This window comes from Lynx canadensis, chromosome A1 (assembly GCF_007474595.2).
Source record: "Lynx canadensis isolate LIC74 chromosome A1, mLynCan4.pri.v2, whole genome shotgun sequence".
Taxonomy (NCBI): Eukaryota; Metazoa; Chordata; class Mammalia; order Carnivora; family Felidae; genus Lynx; species Lynx canadensis.
This window is the reverse complement of record NC_044303.2, coordinates 148,354,631-148,376,407: the sequence shown is the minus strand read 5'-3', so window position 1 is coordinate 148,376,407 and position 21,777 is coordinate 148,354,631. Positions and strand designations below refer to the sequence as shown.

The 21,777-nt window shown below is 34.1% G+C and overlaps 1 non-coding gene across 1 annotated transcript; it reads left to right on the top strand.

Moving 5' to 3' along the window:
• The first annotated feature begins 18,649 nt into the window (after window positions 1-18,649).
• LOC115526604 lies at window positions 18,650-18,752 on the top strand. Its single transcript, XR_003972663.1, has one exon. It is a non-coding gene; the product is annotated as a U6 spliceosomal RNA (small nuclear RNA).
• Window positions 18,753-21,777: the final 3,025 nt, after the last annotated feature.

Below are 21,777 nucleotides of genomic sequence, written 5' to 3'. Positions count from 1 at the left end.
AAGGTAGGCCATAAAGTTAGTCTTAAAAATTTCAAAAAAATTGCTATCCTACGGAGTACATATTCAGTGACCAAACAGAACAAAATTAGTAATTATTAACAAAAAGTAAGATATTCATGTATTTGAAAACTTAAGCCACATACATATAAATATCCCTTAGGTTAAAATATATACCACAAGGGACTTTATTTTCAACTGAATAATAATACAGTATATTACTTTTTGTGGGATGTGGTGAAAACAGTGTTAAAAGGAATTTTCTTAGTATAAGTGCTTCTATTAAAAAAAGAAAAATTGGGAGCGACTGGGTGCCTAAGTTGGTGAAACTTCTGACTCCTGATTTTGGCCCAGTTCATGATCTCATGGTTCGTGAGATACAGCCTCCTGTCAGGCTCTGTGCTATCAGGATTCTTGAGATTCTCTCTCTCTCCTCACCCTTTGTGCCTTTGCCCTGCTCATACGATCACTATCTTTCTGTCAAAATAAATAAACTTAAAAGAAGAAATAAATTAAAAACATTAAAAAATCCATTTTCTAAATTTCTAACTTAAAAAGCATAATATAGTAAAAAATTAAAGACAAATTAAATAGAAGTAATAAAAGGTTAAACGAATATGCATTATAGGTTGGTTTTAATAACCTACAAGTGGAAACAACCCAAATATCCATCAACTAACGAATGGGGGGATAAATTTTTTCTAGATTATATGGTGGAATCCTACTCAACAGTTTAAAAGAAACATACCAAAATATGCAAAAACAATGATTAGTCTCAAAAACCTTAGTTTATTAAGAGAAATCAGATGCATATTAATATACAATGTATTGTTTCATTTATATTAAATTTTGTGACAAATTTTAAAACTGATTTCTGGTGACTGAAATAATAACATCGACTTCCAAGGGGTATTGGTCACATGAAGGAATTCTCTGGAGCGATGGAAGTGTTCTTCATCTTAATTAGGTTGTTGATGGGGCACCTGGGTGGCTCAGTGGGTTAAACATCCAACTTCAGCTCAGGTTGTGATCTCACAGTTCATGAGTTCAAGCCCCACATCAGGTTCTGTGCTGATAGCTCAGAGCCTGGAGCCTGCTTTGGATTCTGTGTCTCCCTCTCTTTCTGCTCCTCTCCTGCTCGCAGTCTGTCTCTCTGTCTCTCAAAAATAAATAAACATAAAAAATTTTTTTTTAAAAATTAGGTTGATGATGTGTGTATGTATTCAGTAAACCTCACTGAATTAGAGAAATAAAATGTCTGTATGCCATTATTTATAATTTACTTTCATTAATGACATAAATTAATGGGGTGGTTTACTTCTATAGAGATTTTTACATAATTGGCATGGCACCATGAGTATTTTCAAACTGTTCTATAAAATGTGGTAGTGGAAAAGAACAAATCTTTATTCAGGAAGCAACTGCTTTACTAGCTATATAGATAAGAACAAATCTCTTCCTTCTTATTAATGTCTCTGTAAAGACTAGTAAAATAATGTATATAATATTTGAAATTTATAAATACATTAGAGTTACATATACAGTTATGTTTCAAGTAAACTGCTTTACATTATAGCCACTGTAATTTCTCATGTGTCTTGTTTTTGAAAATGTATTTCTAGAAGGTCTGTGTTACTTATTTCCAAAGGGATACCAAAGTTTATTTGGGCTAATGTACAAGCAGAGATAATATCACCATATATATTTATAATGAGGCTCTCTGTATGTGTTACTATCAATCAAAGCTATTGTACCCTTTTATTTGCTTGGTCTGAATTATTTCCTTATGTATTCATAGGTCAACTGAAAACAACAAGAAGAAACAAAGACACCTACAGAATAAATTCTGCCTATTCTGTAAGTTCTCTATCAAATACATTTATTATTTACAAATCCAGGTTTCTATACATATGGAGTCTGTAAATGTATTGTGTGTTTGTGCTATTGGTATAATTAGCACATATATATATATATATATACAATTAACATATATATATATACAATTAGCATATATATATATATATATATATATATATGTGATGTACCTGATATATATGGATATTTAGCCTAAGTAGCAACTAAAATATCTCCTTAAACAATAAATTTAAATCACATATCTTTTTAAAGAAAAAACGTGAAAGAATAGTGTTTTGTCATTTCTTTAAAATAGGAGATCTGTAAAGAATGGAGTTTGGGGGTGCCTGGGTCGCTCAGTTGGTTAAGTGTCTGACTTCAGCTCAGGTCATGATCTCATGGTTTTGTGAGTTTGAGCCCCACATCAGGCTCTGTGCTAACAGCTTAAAGCCTGGGACCTGCTTCAGATTCTGTGCCTTCCTCTCTCTCTGCCCCTCCCCCACTCGTGCTCTGTCTCTCTCTAAAAAATAAATAAACATTAAAAATAAGTAAAAAAAAAAAAAAGAATGGAGTTTGGAACTTAGTATTAGGAGATTTTAGGCTCTGTTGGCAAGCTTGTCATTTCCCTCACTATGGGTCTACTTTGTACTCTTGCTGTATATAAACCATAATTAAAGCACTTTCTACACATAAAAAACATTAATAGAGGAAGTAATAGAATGTTTAGGAAAATCATTTAGTTAATCCATCCTAAATTTTACTTAGAGAAAGAGAAATATTTGTCACCAAGAATTTGTATTTACTAGTGTGTTTTACATTATAAGATAAATAATAAGGATAAATCAGGGCCATGGTATACAATATTAAAATTGTTTCAAATTTTCACTTAAAATGCAGATGGTAACATGAGGTACACTGAAATTTCTGCTTGTGATTCTTCAGCTTTAAAAGGGAATAAATTGATGTGTTATTTTTTATTTAAATTATATTCATTTAACATATATTATACTATTGGTTCCCAAGTAGGGAATTACTATTTCTCTTAAAAGAAGGATTTTAGTAATTATCCTGCTATTTTTCCTAGGTTTACATGAAATAAAGGAAATATTTGCTAATTGCCCATTAGTTTCAATACACTTGTTATGGAGCTAAACTACCCAGTTGGACAGGATACAGATAAAGTTTACCACATACTTGCTTCTTCCAATTCATTCTGTGTTACATAAATACAGTTAAAGTGTATAAAGTATAAAATGTTCTGATACTACTGACTAGCCATAATTCACCTCTTGTAAGTAATTGAAATGTGACTAGAATATGGGTTGTAGGATTAAAAATTAGATTGACCAATGCTGTCTCCCTGGAAAATATCTTTATCATCTATAGTTTTTCAGTATCCTGTATTTCTCTGTATCCCCTACTAAAATTGTTACTCAAATATTTTGGGGTATTTTTTATGTAATGCCTATATGCCTTTTAGAATATTTAACTCCCTAAATAGAAGGATTGTGTATACCTTGTTACCAATGTATTTCCAATATGTGACTAGAGTTCTCAGCACTGAATAAGTATCAATATAAAGTATTTCATGATGGGTTATTTTTAGCTGAGTTCTGTTTATGGAATTCTGTCCAATTAGACTGGGAAAGACTGTCTGCTTTCTGCACTATTGCCATCACAGAAGGGATATGGAGGCAGTTAAAAGATGGTGGCATACCGGGTGCCTGAGTGGCTCAGTCGGTTAAGCATCTGACTTCAGCTCAGGTCATGATCTCACAGTCTGTGAGTTCAAGCCCCATGACGGGCTCTGTGCTGACAGCTCAGAGCCTGGAGCCTGTTTCAGATTCTGTGTCTCCCTCTCTGTCTGCCCCTCCCCTGCTCATGCTGTGTCTCTCTCTGTCTCAAAAATAAATAAAAACATTAAAATTTTTTTAAAAAAGATGGCGGTATAGGAAAATCCTGAACCCACTTCCTCCTACAGATATACCAAATCTTTAGGTACATATGGAGCAGTTATCTCTGGAAAAGATCTCAAAACTATTTGAACAGCCTTTCCTCAACAAAGGATGAGTCACATCAAGATGGTTAGGAGAGGCAGAGGCATAGTCTCACAGAAAACCTCACCCCAGGTGCAGCAAGCCATAATCAGGAGGGTCTCACAAATATGGAGCTTCTTCCTAAGGGTCCAGGGGTTTATGCCCCACATCAGGCTTCCCAGCCTTGGGACTCTTCCAGAAAGTCAAGCCCCCAAACTGTCTGGCTTTGAAAACCAATGGAATTTATCCAAGGGATACAGGAGTACTGATGCATAGGGGCACTTGTACCCCAATGTTCATAGCAGCACTCTCAACAATAGCCAAATTATGGAAAGAGCTAAATGTCCATCAACTGATGAATGGATAAAGAAATTGTGGTATATATACACAATGGAATACTATGTGGCAATGAGAAAAAATGAAATATGGCCTTTTGTAGCAACGTGGATGGAACTGGAGAGTGTAATGCTAAGTGAAATAAGCCATACAGAGAAAGACAGATATCATATGGTTTCACTCTTATGTGGATCCTGAGAAACTCAACAGGAACCCATGGGGGAGGGGAAGGAAAAAAAAAAAAGAGGTTAGAGTGGGAGAGAGCCAAAGCATAAGAGACTGTTAAAAACTGAGAACAAACTGAGGGTTGATGGGGGTGGGAGGGAGGGGAGGGTGGGTGATGGGTATTGAGGAGGGCACCTTTTGGGATGAGCACTGGGTGTTGTATGGAAACCAATTTGTCAATAAATTTCATATAAAAAAAAAAAAAGAAAACCAATGGATCTCACTCACAGAGCCATTGGGAACTGAGTTTCTGCTCTTAAAGTATTTGTACTCAGATTTACTTCGGACCTAGCACAAAAGCAGCATTTGAAAGAGATCGTTTGCCAATCTTAAAGCTTCTCCCAGAGGAGCAGGGGCCTGTTGGGACTCTCGCCTGGATGGAGGTACTGGCAGGTGCTATCTTTGTACTCTGCCTCTACCTTCGCAGCAAGTGCATGCAGCCACAGGATCCTCCTACTGCCTCACTAAAGCTATTCTCCCTCTGCCTCACTAAAGCTAGTGGGCATATGAAGTCTACACAAGGGATGCCCCTTATCACCTCTTGTTGCAAGGGGCAGGGCTTATATGTCTGGGACCCAAGGAAGTGAAACAACCAGAGGCAGTCCTTGTCAGTATACATCCCACAGGGCACTGCACAGACAGCAGACTGAAATATACCACAGTCTTCCTGTGAAAAATGCCTGTTTATTTGTCCTGGAGCTTTAGTCTGAAAGATATGCTTTAAGTTTGCCACACATCTAGAGACTTCTGAGGTGCTCTCAGAGAATGTAGGTTGGGGGTGCCATCTTTGGGCTTTCCCTCGGCCTCACTACAGCTCACTAGTACTGACCAGGAAGGAAGTTACACACTCATATAAAGCTCCAATTTTTGCAACTGTCACATAGGGGACTTCTCTAGGACTGCCTGGTTTTGAGGTGAGCTGTGTTTATGATTTGCAGTTCCACAGGAATATATATATTTGCATACTTTGAAAACTGTTGACTGAGCATCTGGCTTCCAGTTAATTAAGAATAAATTGAGCTGCTTAAGTAATGAAAGATTTGAGACACATTGGTTGATTCGTGGATGTTGAACCATCCTTGCTCATGTACTGGAAGAATTAATATTGTTAAAATGCCCATCGTACCCAAAGAAACACAGAATCAATGCAATCCCTCTCAAATTCCAATGGATTTTATATGGAAATAGAACAATAACCCTAAAATTTATATGGAAACACAAGACAGTGAATAGCCAAAGAAATCTTGTAGAAGAAGAATGAAACTGGATGTATCAAATTACAAAGCTATAATAATCAAGACAGTATGGTATTGGCATAAAAATAGACACACAAATAATGGAAAAGAACAGAGAGCCCAGAAGTAAGCTTATGTATATATGGTCAGTTATTTGTGATAAAGGAGTCAAGAATATAAAATAAGGAAAGGACATTCTCTAATAAAGGGTGCTGGAAAAATTTGGACAGCCTTATGCAAAAGAATGAAACTAAACAGTGTCTTACATCATATTAAAAAATTAACTCAAATGAATTAAACACTTCAACCTAAGACCTGAAACCATAAAACTTATAGAAGAAAACATAAGCAATTAGCTCCTTGATATTGGTCTTGGCAGTTTTGGGGAGTGAATGAGGTGAAGAGGTTCAAACTTCCAGTTTTAAAGTAAATAGTCATGAAGATGTAATGAACAACATGAATACTAGTGTCAATAATATTTTATTGTGTATTTGAAAGTCACTAAGAATGAATCTCAAAAGTTCTCCTCATGAGAAAAAGATTGTGACTTTTATGCTGATAGATGATGACAGACTTACTTAGTGGTGATCGTTTCATAGTGCATACAAATATGGAATCATTAGAATGTACAACTGAATATAATATATGTCAGTTATACCTCAATTAAAAAAAAGTTTTAAGGGGCATCTGGCTGTCTCCATTGGTTAAGCATTTGACTCTTGATCTCAGCTCAGGTATTTACCTCAGTGTTGTGAGTTTGAGCCCCATACTGGGCTCTGTGCTGGGCTTAGAGTCTACTTAAAAAAAAGGTATTAAGAAAAAAAGAGTATATAATAACTGAGATGATCAATATTATCTTTAAAATATTTTATAATTTAAAAACTTGTAAAATTATGGGAAAGACCTATTTTAATGTAGACCTATCTTAAGGAAAGAGCAATTATTAGGTATTTGGAGCAAAATAGACACAAATGTGGCAGCCCAAATTGTGGCTTAATGACCATAGATCCCATACAAATACAAATGTAGTGAATTCATTACATTTCAAGATAGTTTGGAATGGAAGAGTTCTAATCCTGAGAATCCTATCAGACAGAGAAGGTAGAGGTAGGAAATTCTGAAAATGGGGTGGGAAAGAGAGAAACAAGGACCCATGTAAGTAGCAGTAAAGGAAAGGACTACAGTGGATGGGGTAGGATAGGGATGTGAAATATCCTAAGTTGTAAGTCATAGGTCGCATGGCACTGTATTTAAAGAGTCGTTGTTGTTTCCCACAATGCATGCTTACCTTCTTTTTTTTGTTTTTGTTTATTTACTTATTTTGAAAGAAGGAGAGAGAGAGAGAGAGAGACAGAGACAGAGACAGAGAGAGTGAGTCTGAAGCATGCTCTGGGCTGTCAGTGTGGGGCCTGACTTGGGGCTTGAACTCATGTACTGTGAGATCATGACCTGAGTGGAAATCAGTCAGACACTCCACTGACTGAGCCACCCAGGCACCATGCATGTTTGTATCTTTAGACTTTTTTTTTTCTTTGTATTTTCATCTGTAATCCTTCATGCTGGATAATGGAACATTTATAAAATACTTGGGTTCAACAAGGGGAAGAAAAATCTAATACCTCGATGTTCATTATTCACTGTTGTAGTCAAGCTCATTTAGGGGCCAAGTAAAGTGATAGAGGTGATGAGCAGGTATTATTCCATTTTCTGTGCTGGGTCTTGAAGCCCTTACTCCTTATCTAAGATAATGTCGCATAACCCTTACCATGCAGGTGCTACTAAAAGGGGAACAGCTGAGTTTTCCTAAATCTCTTGCCACTATTCCCCATTCACATTTTCCTTTTACTGTATGTAGCTATCTCTGAGTAATATGCCTTCAGTGAAATGAAGTCCCCCTTCCCACTTTGACCTCCTTGTGGATCTGAGGATTATTGGTCTTCTGATAATCATGTGAGGATTGATTCGATCACTTCAATCTCTTACTCTTTTGACTACATTTATTTGGAGTATTTTATAGTTAGGTGCTTCCACAGATATAATAGCTGGGGTTTCAAAATTGTCCTATATAAGTCTGGAAAACCTTCAAGTTCTGGCTGTCGAATCCTTGCCCCTCTTACCTTCTTTCTATTGCCAACTCATTTTGAATCCCACTCCTATTTAGATTGTATACATTTTATATATTTAAAAAGATCCATGTTTTAGCCTTCTTTCTAGTGCTCATATTCATGTAACACATGATACATTCATCTTACCTCAGTAGTTTCATTTAGTAATTGAGTTACTTTTTATTTTTCTCGTCAATTTCAAAAATATTTGGGTGTCTATGTGAACTATTATCTGTGTCTCGTCAGTTGCTTAACGGATATGAAATAGTCACTGAATCTTGCAGAGTGTTTGGCTCTGTGTTATTGAGGATTTCTTTAAATGTCATATTTTTGTTTTTATTTTCTATTTTATCTTCCATTATGTGGGAGAATCCTGCTCCAGTATGGTTATGAGTCTCCAATGTTTAGCTCAGTCAATTTGCTAAACCTAAAGATTCAGAAACTATAGCCTAAATTACTGCCATAGTTACATTAACTATGATTCATAATCACATAAATTAACTTCACATTAATTTAAAAATCTATGTAAATAATTACTGTTTCTATAATAAAATTATTCATAAAAGAGCTTTTCATGAAAAAGCTTTTTTGTAATCAGTGTATTTTAATAATCTATTGATATTTATTTTCTATTAATAATTTACTACTGTATCTCTATTAAAATCCAAATTATTATTTTTTTAAAATTTTTTTTAACGTTTTTTATTTATTTTTGAGACAGAGAGAGACAGAGCATGAATGGGGGAGGGGCAGAGAGAGAGGGAGATACAGAATTGGAAGCAGGCTTCAGGCTCTGAGCCATCAGCCCAGAGCCCGGCGCGGGGCTCGAACTCACGGAGCGCGAGATCGTGATCTGAGCTGAAGTCGGACGCTTAACTGACTGAGCCACCCAGGCACCCCTACTTATTATTTTTTTCATTCAGCAGAGCTAGTAGATACTTGCTTTTATAGTCCATGTTTATTAAAAATCAGGTTTTTCTGGGGCGCCTGGTTGGCTCAGTCGGTTAAGCGGCCGACTTCGGCTCAGGTCACGATCTCGCAGTCCGTGAGTTCGAGCCCTGCGTCGGGCTCTGTGCTGACAGCTCAGAGCCTGGAGCCTGTTTCAGATTCTGTGTCTCCCTCTCTCTGCCCCTCCCCCGTTCATGCTCTCTCTGTCTCAAAAATAAACGTTAAAAAACAAAATTAAAAAAAAAGATATTTAAAAATCAGGTTTTTCTTATTGCTATGTTTAAACCAGATGTGTGCCCCAAAATTCTCACTGCCTCGCTTATGAAGGGCCTCTGCACCTGGGTTTAAATTGCCAAGGAAAGAACTTATGATTGAATAGGATTATTGACCTGGCTGTAGCCAGGTAGTTGGGAGCATCAAGACTATTCACATGCCAACACACACACACACACACACACACACACACATGCACACGCGCACACACACACACACACACATATGTTTGTTTACATATTCATGTGTAATTACATTGTTCATGTGAATTTGAGATGTTTTAGTTTCTGGCTATTGAGGATAAAGAACATTTTATGTTTTTGTTTCTTTTGGAAGGAATTGCTGTGTTGTGTGTGTCAATTTATAAGAAACTAATAAATTGCTTTCATAGGCTTGTAAAATTATACATCCACACCAAGAGTCTGTAAGTTCCAATGACTTCATATTTGTCAGCATTTGATAGTATCATTTTAACTATTTATTAATTATAGTATGTTTGTAACTGTTTCAAAATGTAATTAAAAATTGTGTTTAATGTTTATTTTTTGAGAGAGGCATAGACAGAATGTGAGTGGGTAAGGGGCAGAGAGAGAGGGAGACACAGAATCCGAAACAGGATCCAGCCTCTGAGCTGTCAGCACAGAGCCCGACGTGGGGCTCGAACTCACGAGCTGTGAGTTCATGACCTCAGCCGAAGTTGGATGCTCAACCGACTGAGTCACCCAGGCGCCCCTCAAAATGTAAATTTAATCTGCATTCCCTTCATGACTAATGATATGAGTACATTTTCATATGCTTGATAGCTAGCTTATATGGAGTTAACTTCTCTACAATCCTTGGTCAATGTAAAGTCTCTCTCTATTTTTTATATTATCTTATTTTCCTTCATTCATACTTTTGATTCCATTTTTCCTTTTGTAAATAAAATTTCTATTTGTAAATGTACAATTTTTGTATATCCAAAGTGCGTGCTTTGATTTATTTATTCCATTCCCTTGTCCTTTGGACTTATTGTAATCTGTAGAACAATGTTAAATAGTTGTTTTTAGTGCATATCTTTGTCTTTTTCTCATTATTAGAGGAAAAGCATGCAGTCTTTCACCATTAACAATGATGTTAGCTGTAGTTTTGTGTTTCTTTTTATATATTTTTCCAAAATGCTGTTTATCAGATTGAGGATGTTTTTCTCTCTTCCTAGGGTTATTACTTTTGTTTTTAAAATCATAAGTAGTTGTTGCATTTTTATTTAATATGCTTCTTCTGAATGTTTTAAGATGACCATATTGATTTTATTCTCTATGAATTTTCAGATACTGATGTTACTGCTTATTCCAACAAAGATAAATATAATTAGTCCATAACAAGCTACATATAATGTGCAGATAATTAAGTGTGCCAAAAACTTACTAAATAATATCTTAAAAATAATCAAAGAGAAAGAAGAGATTATATATGGAGAAAGAAGATATTACATATGGGGGATTCACTTGTTAAAACAAGACATGTTTTAACAGTAAGTATATAAAGACAACAGAATGGAGTAATAATAGCTTCAAAATACCTACAGAACTTACTGCAGATTTACCCTTTTTTAGACAAGAAAGTATTATTTGTGTTCAAGAGTAGAATGCAGCCTAAAAACTAATATATACATGCATATACATATATGCATGTATATATGTAGAATATATATACATATATGTATATGTGTGTATATATATATATGTATATATATATGTGTGTGTATATATATACACACACATATATATATATATATATATACATATATATATTCTACAGTATGTCCTCAAGGCAGAGGAAAGTGTAAAGTGATACCTAAAATAATTCAAGATGCAAGACAAATAGTAAGAAAAAGCTGTAAACATGGATTAAATATCCACAGCTGTAACACACTATGATAATTCTCTCTGAGGAATTAAAAAAGCAAATGAGAGTAACTCAACACAGGATAAGAAGAAGCATAGTTAGTTCACAGGACCATTTAAGATTATTCTATTTTTCAGGAGGAGAGGAATGTTAGTAATCATCTGTGAACCCAGTTGAATGAATACACATTTTAAAATTTCAACAACACATTTGATAGAAATAGGGCATATAACTTATAACCTAGTAGAGGAAAAAGATGAACAATAATTCAAAATATGCAGAAAAGAACAAATAGAAGCATAGAAAAAATGTTTTAAAAATGTAAAAAAAGAGGGGCGCCTGGGTGGCGCAGTCGGTTAAGCGTCCGACTTCAGCCAGGTCACGATCTCGCAGTCCGGGAGTTCGAGCCCCGCATCAGGCTCTGGGCGGATGGCTCGGAGCCTGGAGCCTGTCTCCGATTCTGTGTCTCCCTCTCTCTCTGCCCCTCCCCCGTTCATGCTCTGTCTCTCTCTGTCCCAAAAATAAATAAACGTTGAAAAAAAAATTAAAAATGTAAAAAAAGAAAGAAGATAAAAAGGAAATATAAATTAAATTACATTAATAAATCTACATTTAACATTAATTATCTTGATTAAAAACATGAGAAATGTATTAAAATTAGCCATATTTTAAGAGAGGGAACATAAAAATAAAGACAAATACAAAGACAGTATAAAACAAAGTTATGAAAACGACAGTCAAATATAACAAAGCAATTCAGCATTATTAGGGTGAAGATGAATAAATCAAAGAACAAGAAAAAACAAAAAAAATAGGGTTTCTACTATAATGTTAAAGAATAGAATTAACATCAGAAGTTTAAGATATGTTCTAGTTTCTGTTTCTGTTTCTAGTATGCTGCTTTTTTTTAAGCTTATTTATTTATTTATTTATTTTCAGAGAGAGAGAGAGAGAGAGAGAGAGTGAGGGAGGGCCAGAGAGAGAGAGAGCGAGAGAGAGAGTGAGGGAGGGCCAGAGAGAGAGAGAGAGAGAGAGAGACAAAGACAATCCCAAGCAGGCTCTGTGCTATCAGTGCCGAGCTGGTTGCGGGGCTCAAACTCATGAACCATAGGATCATCACCTGAGCCAATATTCATTGTCCGATGCTTAACTGACTGAGCCACCCAGGTGTCCCTCTATGCCTCTTTTGAGGCATATATCCAAAGAATCTTACTTATTTTTCCTCCTAAAAATAGATATCTAGATTTAACTACATGTAAGTTCTCCCACCATGAAAATGAGCATATTCATGTTCCTTTATACGTCAATGGGAGATTCTCTGGTGAAAAATGCCCAGTACTGAATTTCTGGGATGTTAATATATGCTACTTAATTTCATGAAGTTCCACAATGTTTTTCTTTTTAGAATATAGCCAGTTTACAGTTCTGCCATGAGCCACTGAATTTTCCCAGATCTCTTACATTGGTATTATCTTTTAGTTTTTGCTAAGCAGATCATCTTAAAATGTTGCCTCATTATTGTATTAATCTGAATTTCCATTGGTGTGAATATATTAGTTTAGTTTTAATTTAATCTGAATTTTCTACTTTAACTTCTTGGCGTATTCATATTCTTTGCTCAATTTCCTATTGTTTTTCCTGTCTCTAGTTGTTTTGCAAAAGTTCCTCCTAAATTCCTGATGCTAATCCCTTGTCAGTTGTAGATGTTGTAAATATCAAAGTCCAAGCTGTCACCCCATCTGTTAACTTTGTTTATGTGCTTCATTGAAGAAAAATCCATGAATCCTAATATTTATATTGCATATATTTAATTTAAAATTTGAGGATATTTTATCCACTCCAAATTTACAAATTTGTAGTCACCATAAAGAGAAAGGATAGATTTCCCTTCACTTCATTCCTCAGTCAGCATCCATGGCTTGATAAAGACAGCATATTTATACCTTTAATTGTTCCATGTATTGTTTTCATACAAAACACTCCTGAAATGCCACAGTCAAGTGTCACCCCAAGCTTAGAAGGCCTTGCTCTATGCTATGAATTTAATGTTTAATTCCAGGGTAAAAATTAACTTGGATAAAATGGGCTGCTGCTAATGGAATATCCAATGGGAGTATTATGTTTTGTGGCTAAGTGGAGTTTATCTGTGAATTTAAGGTACACATAAACCAATGCCATAAACATGAAAATAAGAATAACATAAACTTGCTGACTTCAGTTGCCATATATATGCCAATAACATTGAAATTTATATTTCCAGAATTAATCTAGAAAGACAAGGGGGAACTTCTGCATATAAATATGTTCATCACTGAGGCCTTATTTAAATAAATGAGAAAACCTAGAAAAGAATTACAGAATCTCTTGAACCCAATGTTTCCAAGGTCCCTAAAGGATTAGGTAATGACTGGAAAGAGAACCCATGTGCAGCCTAATGTGGTGTGTGTGTGTGTGTGTGTGTGTGTGTGTGCGCGTGTGTGCACATGGGTGTAAATGAATGTTGCTGCACTTTATAAATTTGAAACATAATATGTGATGAATTGGCTAAAGTGAAAAGGTAACTATATAAATCATATTTTTTATCAGCCATGAGGATCTACTTGTCTATTATAGGTACTATATCTCTAATACATTTTCTCTATGAATTAGCTGATCCAGGGTTCTTCATGTGGATTTACTTAATGAAGGCTATATGCCATACAAAATCAGGCCTGTATTACCACCCTTAAAAAGGACAGTCTCCTTGTTGTAAGATTTAGCTTCTTGGTCTTTTAGTACATAACTTTCCTTCAGCAAAGATCTAGATTTAACTCCCAAGTTTATTCCGTGAATTCCATTCATTGAAGCAGGAGCTTACAAATTTTCCTGAACCTTGGTTCAGGCCACACATAAGAAAATGAATAAAAATTTGAGCTACATTATACCACCACGGCCTGGATTGTATTCTTTTTTCAGTATAAATAACATACAATATGATATTAGCTTCAGGTTTACAACATATAATTCGACAATTCTATATATTACACAATGCTCACCAGAGTAAGAGTAGTCACCATCTGTCACCATACAGTATTATTGCAATATTATTGATTATATTCCCTGTGCTTTCCTTTTCATCTTTGTGATATAGTTATTATATAACTGGAAGATTTTTCACCTCTTAATCCCCTTTATCTATTTTGCCCATCCCTCTACCCACCACTTCCCTGGTAGCCACCAATTTACTCTTTATATTTAAGAGACCATTCTTTGTTTAATTGTTTTGTTTTTTATATTCTACATATAAATTTAATCCTATGATATTTGTCTTTTTCTTACTGATTTCACTTAGCATGATACCCTCTAGGTCTATCCATGTTGTTGCAAATGGCAAGATCTCATTCTTTTTTAATGGTTGAGTAATATTCCACATTTTATTTATCCATTCATCTATTGATGGACACTTGGGTTGCTTCCATATCTTGTCTATTATAAATAATTCTGCAATAAAACATAAGGGTGCATATATCTTTTCAAATCAATGTTTTTGTTTGCTTTGTTGAGACATATTTTTTAAAAAGAACAACAAAAAATGATCCATTTTCTTTTATCTGCTTCTTTTCACATCTTTCATGAGAATGATTGTGTTGTTCTAATTACATCTAGACTCTTAATTGCCTTTGCAAATGTTTTTCTTCACATCTCTTCAACACATTGGGGGATGGGAAGCTTGTCCATAACTTTTTAGGTTAAGATGAGCAATAGTTTGAGAAACTGAATCCTGATCTTGATCTTTTGATTATTTTGTTGTTTAAGCACCAACATGTAAACATGTCCACACACGCACATTAAGTTAGGCAAGAGAAAGTGAAATGATTAAACAGTCAAAAGAAACAAATAGCGTTGTGGTTATGGTGAAAATCTAAGAGCAAGGAGAAATGCATTTTGAATTTTGGTGAAATCATAAATGGTTTACAAAAATATAGCAGAAAATTAAAATAAATATTGCTAAAATGTAACATTTAAATCTGGTACTGTTAGTATCCCCATTTGTGATCATTCAAATGAGAATAAAACAAAACAAAAAATCCCCTAAAAGTTTTAATTGTTTAACCTAGTAGAAGATTCAGTCCTAAGAGGTGGGAAGTGGAGTAGGAGCAAGGTTTGTTTCTCTAAATGTGAGCTTCAGTTCTTATCCTTTCCATTCTATAATTGTAATCAGTAAATCGCTGGGCTTGGTGATAATGCATGCATATGGAAAGGACTAATTTATTTTCATGAAGACTATTAATAGGTTGCAAGAGAGAAAAAGTAATTAACTATAACTTCCAGCCTTATAATAACCATAAACTTATTAAAACTCTCCACAGTAATATTTAGAGAATACTGATGCAGTATGTCTTTGAAGATCAAATTGTACTGGACTTGCATGCAAATATTTAAGAAGTTAATTAAAATATGAATTATTTTTGAACTCTGATTCTGGTTATATAGTAAGAGCACATTCTAATTATTAATGAAGCATCCTAACTTTCTTCTTTTTTCCTAATTAGCATTTATGGTTATGTCTGTTTGAGGCCATCAGAATTCAGTGATACTACTAGACACATTGGTATGAATTGCAAAGTTGGAGAAAAAGTTTATTTTAGTACTTTCCTCTTTTTTTCCCAGTAATAAAACTAACGAATTTACCCTTTACTCTGAGTGCCTTATTTTTATGTTGAAAATGAAATGTGGTATTTTTTAAGATTAAATGAAGGTGCTTCCATATTTTTAGCCATTTTCAGGATATTAAGAAGTAGATGGAGATCAAGCCAACTACCACAAAAGGATAATTAGTGATTCTAGGTTATTTCATTTGATTACCTTACAGCTCATTGTATTAAATCTTTATGTGTTAGTATCTGTATCAATATTGGAATAAAGTTAGGCATTTTACAGTTAATCCTGAAATGTCAATACAGATGCATGCACATATAAGTTAGAATAGTTTGGTGCTTTGATGTGTATCAGTACAAAACTTCCAGTATGACTACAGTTCCAAAGATATGTATTATACATTCAGCTAGTCTAGGTGTTAGAAATAATCTGTATTGGGGCCCCTGGGTGGCTCAGTTGGTTGAGCATCAGACTTCAGCTCAGGTCATGATCTCACGGTTCATGAGTTCATGCCCCACATCAGGCTCACTGCTGTCAGTGCAGAGCCGACTTTGGATCCTCTGTCCCCTTCTCTCTGCCCCTCTCCTGCTTGCATGCTGTCTCTCTCAAAAATAAATAAACATTTGGAAAAAATAATCTATACTAACAAATATTTGTAGAGAGGTCAATAATGAGCATCTGAAATATTTATATTTTTATTTATTTAATGATTTCATTTACTAATGTTTATTTTTATTATTGTCAAGTGTTAGCCAATTAATTAGTGATAAAATTGTTTGCATTTATGTCTAAATATAGGCAGTAACATAACAGCAAATTCATATCTTTTGTAAATATTTTCATTGCAGACATTTGTACACTTGCACAAATAAAATATTCTCAAAAGAAAACAAAAATTAATGGAATGAGTTGTACATTAATAGTCTTAACCCAGAACAATATCTGTCTTTTACATCTTACCTTGTTATAAACTTTACTACATTCCAAACTGAATTAACACTTGGCAAAAAGTTATCACTAAGAGAGGCCACCAGATATCTACTAAGCAAGAAATACCTGAATTCTCCAACATTGGTGATTGTATTCTGTCAGTTTGATCCACTAACATCATCTGGGAACTCACCATGAGACATTATTATGCTTGATTCTGAAGATTAAAAAATAAATAGAATGTTCCCTGCCCTTGAGACTTTTTTCCTACACAGGGAAAGAAGGAATGAAGGAAGAAAGGAAGAACATAATTTCTAATATGGTCTCAGTTGACAGTATTTTTCTTTGTTGTAAAGGACAGTATTCACATTATTGTCAAACTATAATTGTTAGCCAACCATTTTATTTCACACATAAGAAAATTGATGGTGAGAGACACACTAATTTTTTCAAGTTCATATGGTTTGCTATTTTTAGGTCCAGAATGAAAAACGTATGTTTTCTATAGATTCCTAAGCATCTGAAGAAAATGTATGATTATAGATCTAGGAAAAGATACCTAGATATGGAAGAACTTGTCCCTTTCTCAGCTGCTTTGACTTTTGAATCTGTAGCTGGTGTCTTAGCCTTTTCATCTTTTTTCTTGATGTTGCTTAAATATACTATGGCTAAATTCAACTCTGTTGTAGACAACCTTGATTTCTTCCTTTTCTTCCTTATCTTTTGTTAGTATTTTTTTTATTAAATTTTTTTTCCAATCCATATAAAGTAGTGCTTCTCAAACTTTAATAATCATCTGAATTACTTGGGGTATTAGTGAAATGCAGGTTCTAATTAAGTTAAGTCTGAGAAGACACATGAAATTTTGTGATTTTGATAAATTCTTAAGTGATGTTGATGCTGCTTATCCTAGCCTCATTCTTTAATGATTAGCAAGACTTTGAAAGTGCAAAATGATATAAATTTGTTATTGCTCTACTTTAAAGGCTGAGTGGTCCTTTCATTCCTTGAGGACATTTGAGATTTGGAATAGTCCACCTTGAGGGAGGCTGCCTCAAAGCAATTAGGTGGATAATGAAGGTTTATGCATTGTTGTAAAAAAGATCCATACGGATGTAAGGAACAAAGAACACAAATCAGCTATAGAACTTCCATGATTCCCTTTTCTCAGTGACTATTAGGTTTATTGGCATACATTTAAGATTAAATAGCCAAGAAAAATAACATTTTCTGAGCATCGTTTCTGGTGTTCGGGATTGATTTTAACATGAATAAACTGTAGGATTATGCCTTTGACTAATTTTTCAGCAACATACAGTATTTATTCAGGCAATAAGCATTCATTAAGCCCAACTACATGGGAGTGCATTGCCCTTATTGATATATAAGCAAAAACAGCTAGTGGTGTCACTATCTCCGGCAAGTTACAACACAAAATAAGCTACTGATTTGACAATGACCTAGGAATTTTAGGTTTGTCTCCATATTTGGTAGCAAAATAATTTCATTTACATATTTTCTGAATTATTATAATAATAATGGTGGTTGTATAAATATAAATCTTGCAACATGTCCTCTTCACGCCTCTAAAACAGAAAAATAAAATAAAAATAAGAACAAATAAAACTATAAATATCCATTCATGCTATTAGGATAAATATAAGAGGCCATCCTCAATTTACCTTTGCTCTAAGTGAAAAAATAAATAGCACATTCCACCAAGCTACTGGCCATGCTCCATCATATGTACTTACGGAAAACAAGAAAAATTTGAGAGGGATCAACATTTTCAGGAAACTCAAATATAATTGTGGACAAAGAATTCATAAACAGCAAACTGTTTCTATCAAGGTTACATGAAAAGATTAAATATGCAAGAGATCAAGGAATTGTACACTCATTAGCCCTTCCTGAGGAATCTTTTAGAAGATGAACTTCATCCAATCAAGAGAGAATAGGGGCAATAACAACAAAAGGACTAACATTAGACATTTTGTATACTTAATTCTAGATTAAAGACTAAAAGGAATGTATGAATGGTGTTGGAATAAAATGCTTTATATGATGTATGTCACTTACAATATAGTGCTACAAATAAGGAAAGGAAATAGGGCAAGAAAAAATAAGCATATATTTATTGATTGTGGTACTAGCATTAGGAATACTGATTAAGGACACCGTTAGAGTGCTCATTTCAGCAGTACATATACTAGATTGGAATAATATAGAGATTAGCATGACTCCTGTGCAAAGATGACACACAAATTTGTGACGTGTTCCATAAAAAAAAAGAAAATCTTTGAAAGAGAATAAACCTACACTGGATTATAACCTAGACATTACATGATTAAAACACATGGTTCTGATGCATGAAGAGTCATGCTAACCAGAGAAACAAACATTCAGAATTACACTAAAAGTATATGACAGTTTAATATGAGATGAGGGTAGCATCTCAAATCTTTTGGGAAACAAGAGGCTTTTTAAATAATATTATTTGGATAATTGGCTGGCCATTTGACAAGGATAAAATCAGATCCAAATCTCACACCATTGCACAAGGCTAAACATTTAGAGTTCAGAGCTCTAAATATAAAAATATAAAACCAAATAAGTTTTTGAAGAACACGTAGGTGAATTCCTCTTTGATTGTGCAGAAATGCTTTCTAACTACAAGTAAAAATGTAGATGCTTAAAAAAAGATGGACAAATTATACTTAATAGACATAAACTGCATGCCTAAAATGCCATAGAAAAGTAATGATACTAAGAGGATGAAATGATACTAACAGAATGAAAAAACAAGCTACAAATTAGAAGGAAATATTTGCAGATAACATATCTGAAAAAGGACTTTTATCCAGAATATTATAAAGAAGTCTCAAAATTCAATAGTAAGAAAACAAATGACCCAGTTAAAAAAAATCAGAGACTTGAGAAACTTCATCAGATAGGACATATGGAAAGCAATTAGGCATATGAACCAAGTTCAATATTCTGAGCTATTAGGGAAACACAAATTAAAACCATAATGAGATACTATTCCACACCTAATAGAATAGTTAAAATGAAAAATGCTAGTAACACCAAGTGTGGGTGAGGATGCAGACTAAATGGGACTTGGCGTAAAGTGATAGTAGGTAAGCAAAATGGTGTAGTTACTTTAGACAGTTGTGGCAGTTTTTTATATAGTTAAACTAATTGTATTTCTCAGAAATTCTACTCCTATATATTTGTTCTAGAATAATGAAAACCTATATTTACGCAATCACTTGTATACCAATGTTTATAGCTGCTCTTTCATAATCTCCAAAACCTGGAAATAACACAGATGTTCTTCAGTGGGTGAATGGGTCAGTGTCCCCTGGCACATCCACCCACCAGAATATTAATCAGAAATAACAGTGAATAAACTTGATATGCATAAATAGTTTTGATAGTTTTGATTACACTGAGTGAGAGATGCTAGTTTCAAATTGTTAAAAACTATATGCTTCATTGACACGACATTCTCACAATCACAAAACTATAGTCAGGGAGAACAGATGAGTGGTCGCCAGGGTGAGAGAGGAGAGGATGTGACTGTAAAGGGGTAATACCCAATAGATTTGGGGCTGGTGTTTATTACAGTGGTGTTTATAAAAGTCTGTATATATATATCAAAATTAAAGAATTGTACACAAAATATCTTAAGTTTACTGTGTTAATATAAAAAGAAGTAGAAAAAAATACCCGAAAAACTTGAAAACATACGGATATTTATAAAGTGGAGGAAATCCCAAGGGATGTGTTAGTCACCTTTTTCAAAAAAGGTGAGGCGGAAAGACTATCTTCAGTATAGCACTCTTTATAGAAAATGAGAACTAAAATATATATATATTTTATATATATATATATATATATATATATATATATATATATGGGTGGCTGAGTCGGTTAAGCTTCTGACTCCTGCTCAGGTCATGATCTCGCCATTCATGAGTTCGAGCCCCCTGTCAGGTTCTGTGCTGATACCTCAGAGCCTGGAGGCTGTTTCGGATTCTGTGTCTCCCTCTTTTTCTGTCCCTACCCCACTGGCACTTTGTCTCTCTCTCTCTCTCAAAGATGGATAAACATTAAAAAAATATTTAAAGGGGCGCCTGGGTGGCTTAGTCGGTTAAGCATCTGAAGTCATCTCAGACTGTGATCTCACAGTTTGTGGGTTCGAGCCCGCATCAGGCTCTATGCTGACAGCTCAGAGCGTGGAGCCTACTTCGGATTCTGTGTTTCCCTCTTTCTCTGCCTGTCCCATGCTCATGCTCTGTCTCTCAATAATAAAATATAAACGTTAAATTTTTTTTGAATAAAAAATAATTTAAAAAAATATATATCATTTATTTGTATAGGAAGAAACACAGCAAGGATAAACCAGAATCTAAGGAGATATTTTTCTTTCCATGACAGGATGGGTGAGAATGGCACATCTAATACTAGAATGACAGTGTTTGTACACTTGACCATTTGGAATCATGTTACTATTTCATGTACCCATAAAGTGCCTAACTAAAGCCAACAAGGATAGTAAAAGTTTTAAATTGCATGTATCATACTGTAAGTGTAGAAAAGCACAGTATAAATGAGAAATATTAAGATATGTTCCCTACTGCTTTAGCGAACTCTTTTTTTTACCTAAATAACCTTTATAGATGATTGCTTTCATATTTGCAAAGGGGAAAACCTGTAATATTGTAAATACTGCCAATAACAGTCCTTATCTATACCAATCAAATAGCAATCTTAGAACTCTCCATTCAGCCCTTAAAAGTTAATAAGGCACCCTGAAAATTACTAGCTAAGTTTTTGACTACAAGTGGAGAGAATATCTAATACTATAATTTATTTGGTTTAATACAGATTTTATAGCCACGTTTCCCACAATGTCTCAGGTATTATGTTTTGTAAAAGAAGATACTACCTTACTTTTTGCGGTACACTGAAGCATTTATAAAAGAACATAAAAAGAAATAAAATTTGATGTGATGTTAATATTTAAGCTCAGAAAAAACAATTTAAAAACCCCTGATATTTCTTAGATAAGACTATTAATGATATTAACTGAATTATTTATACCATTTTTCTATGTAATAGTTATTTTTATTTTTCTATAATCAATTGTATGCATAAAACTTTTTGTCTAGTTCTTGCTCACTTTTATTCCTATTAAAAGATATCTAGTTAACAAAGCATAATACATTATTCATTGCATTATCCAAATGGAAATTAATGTTAAATTATGGAGATATTTTATTCAAACTTCCAAGGATTAGCCAAGCA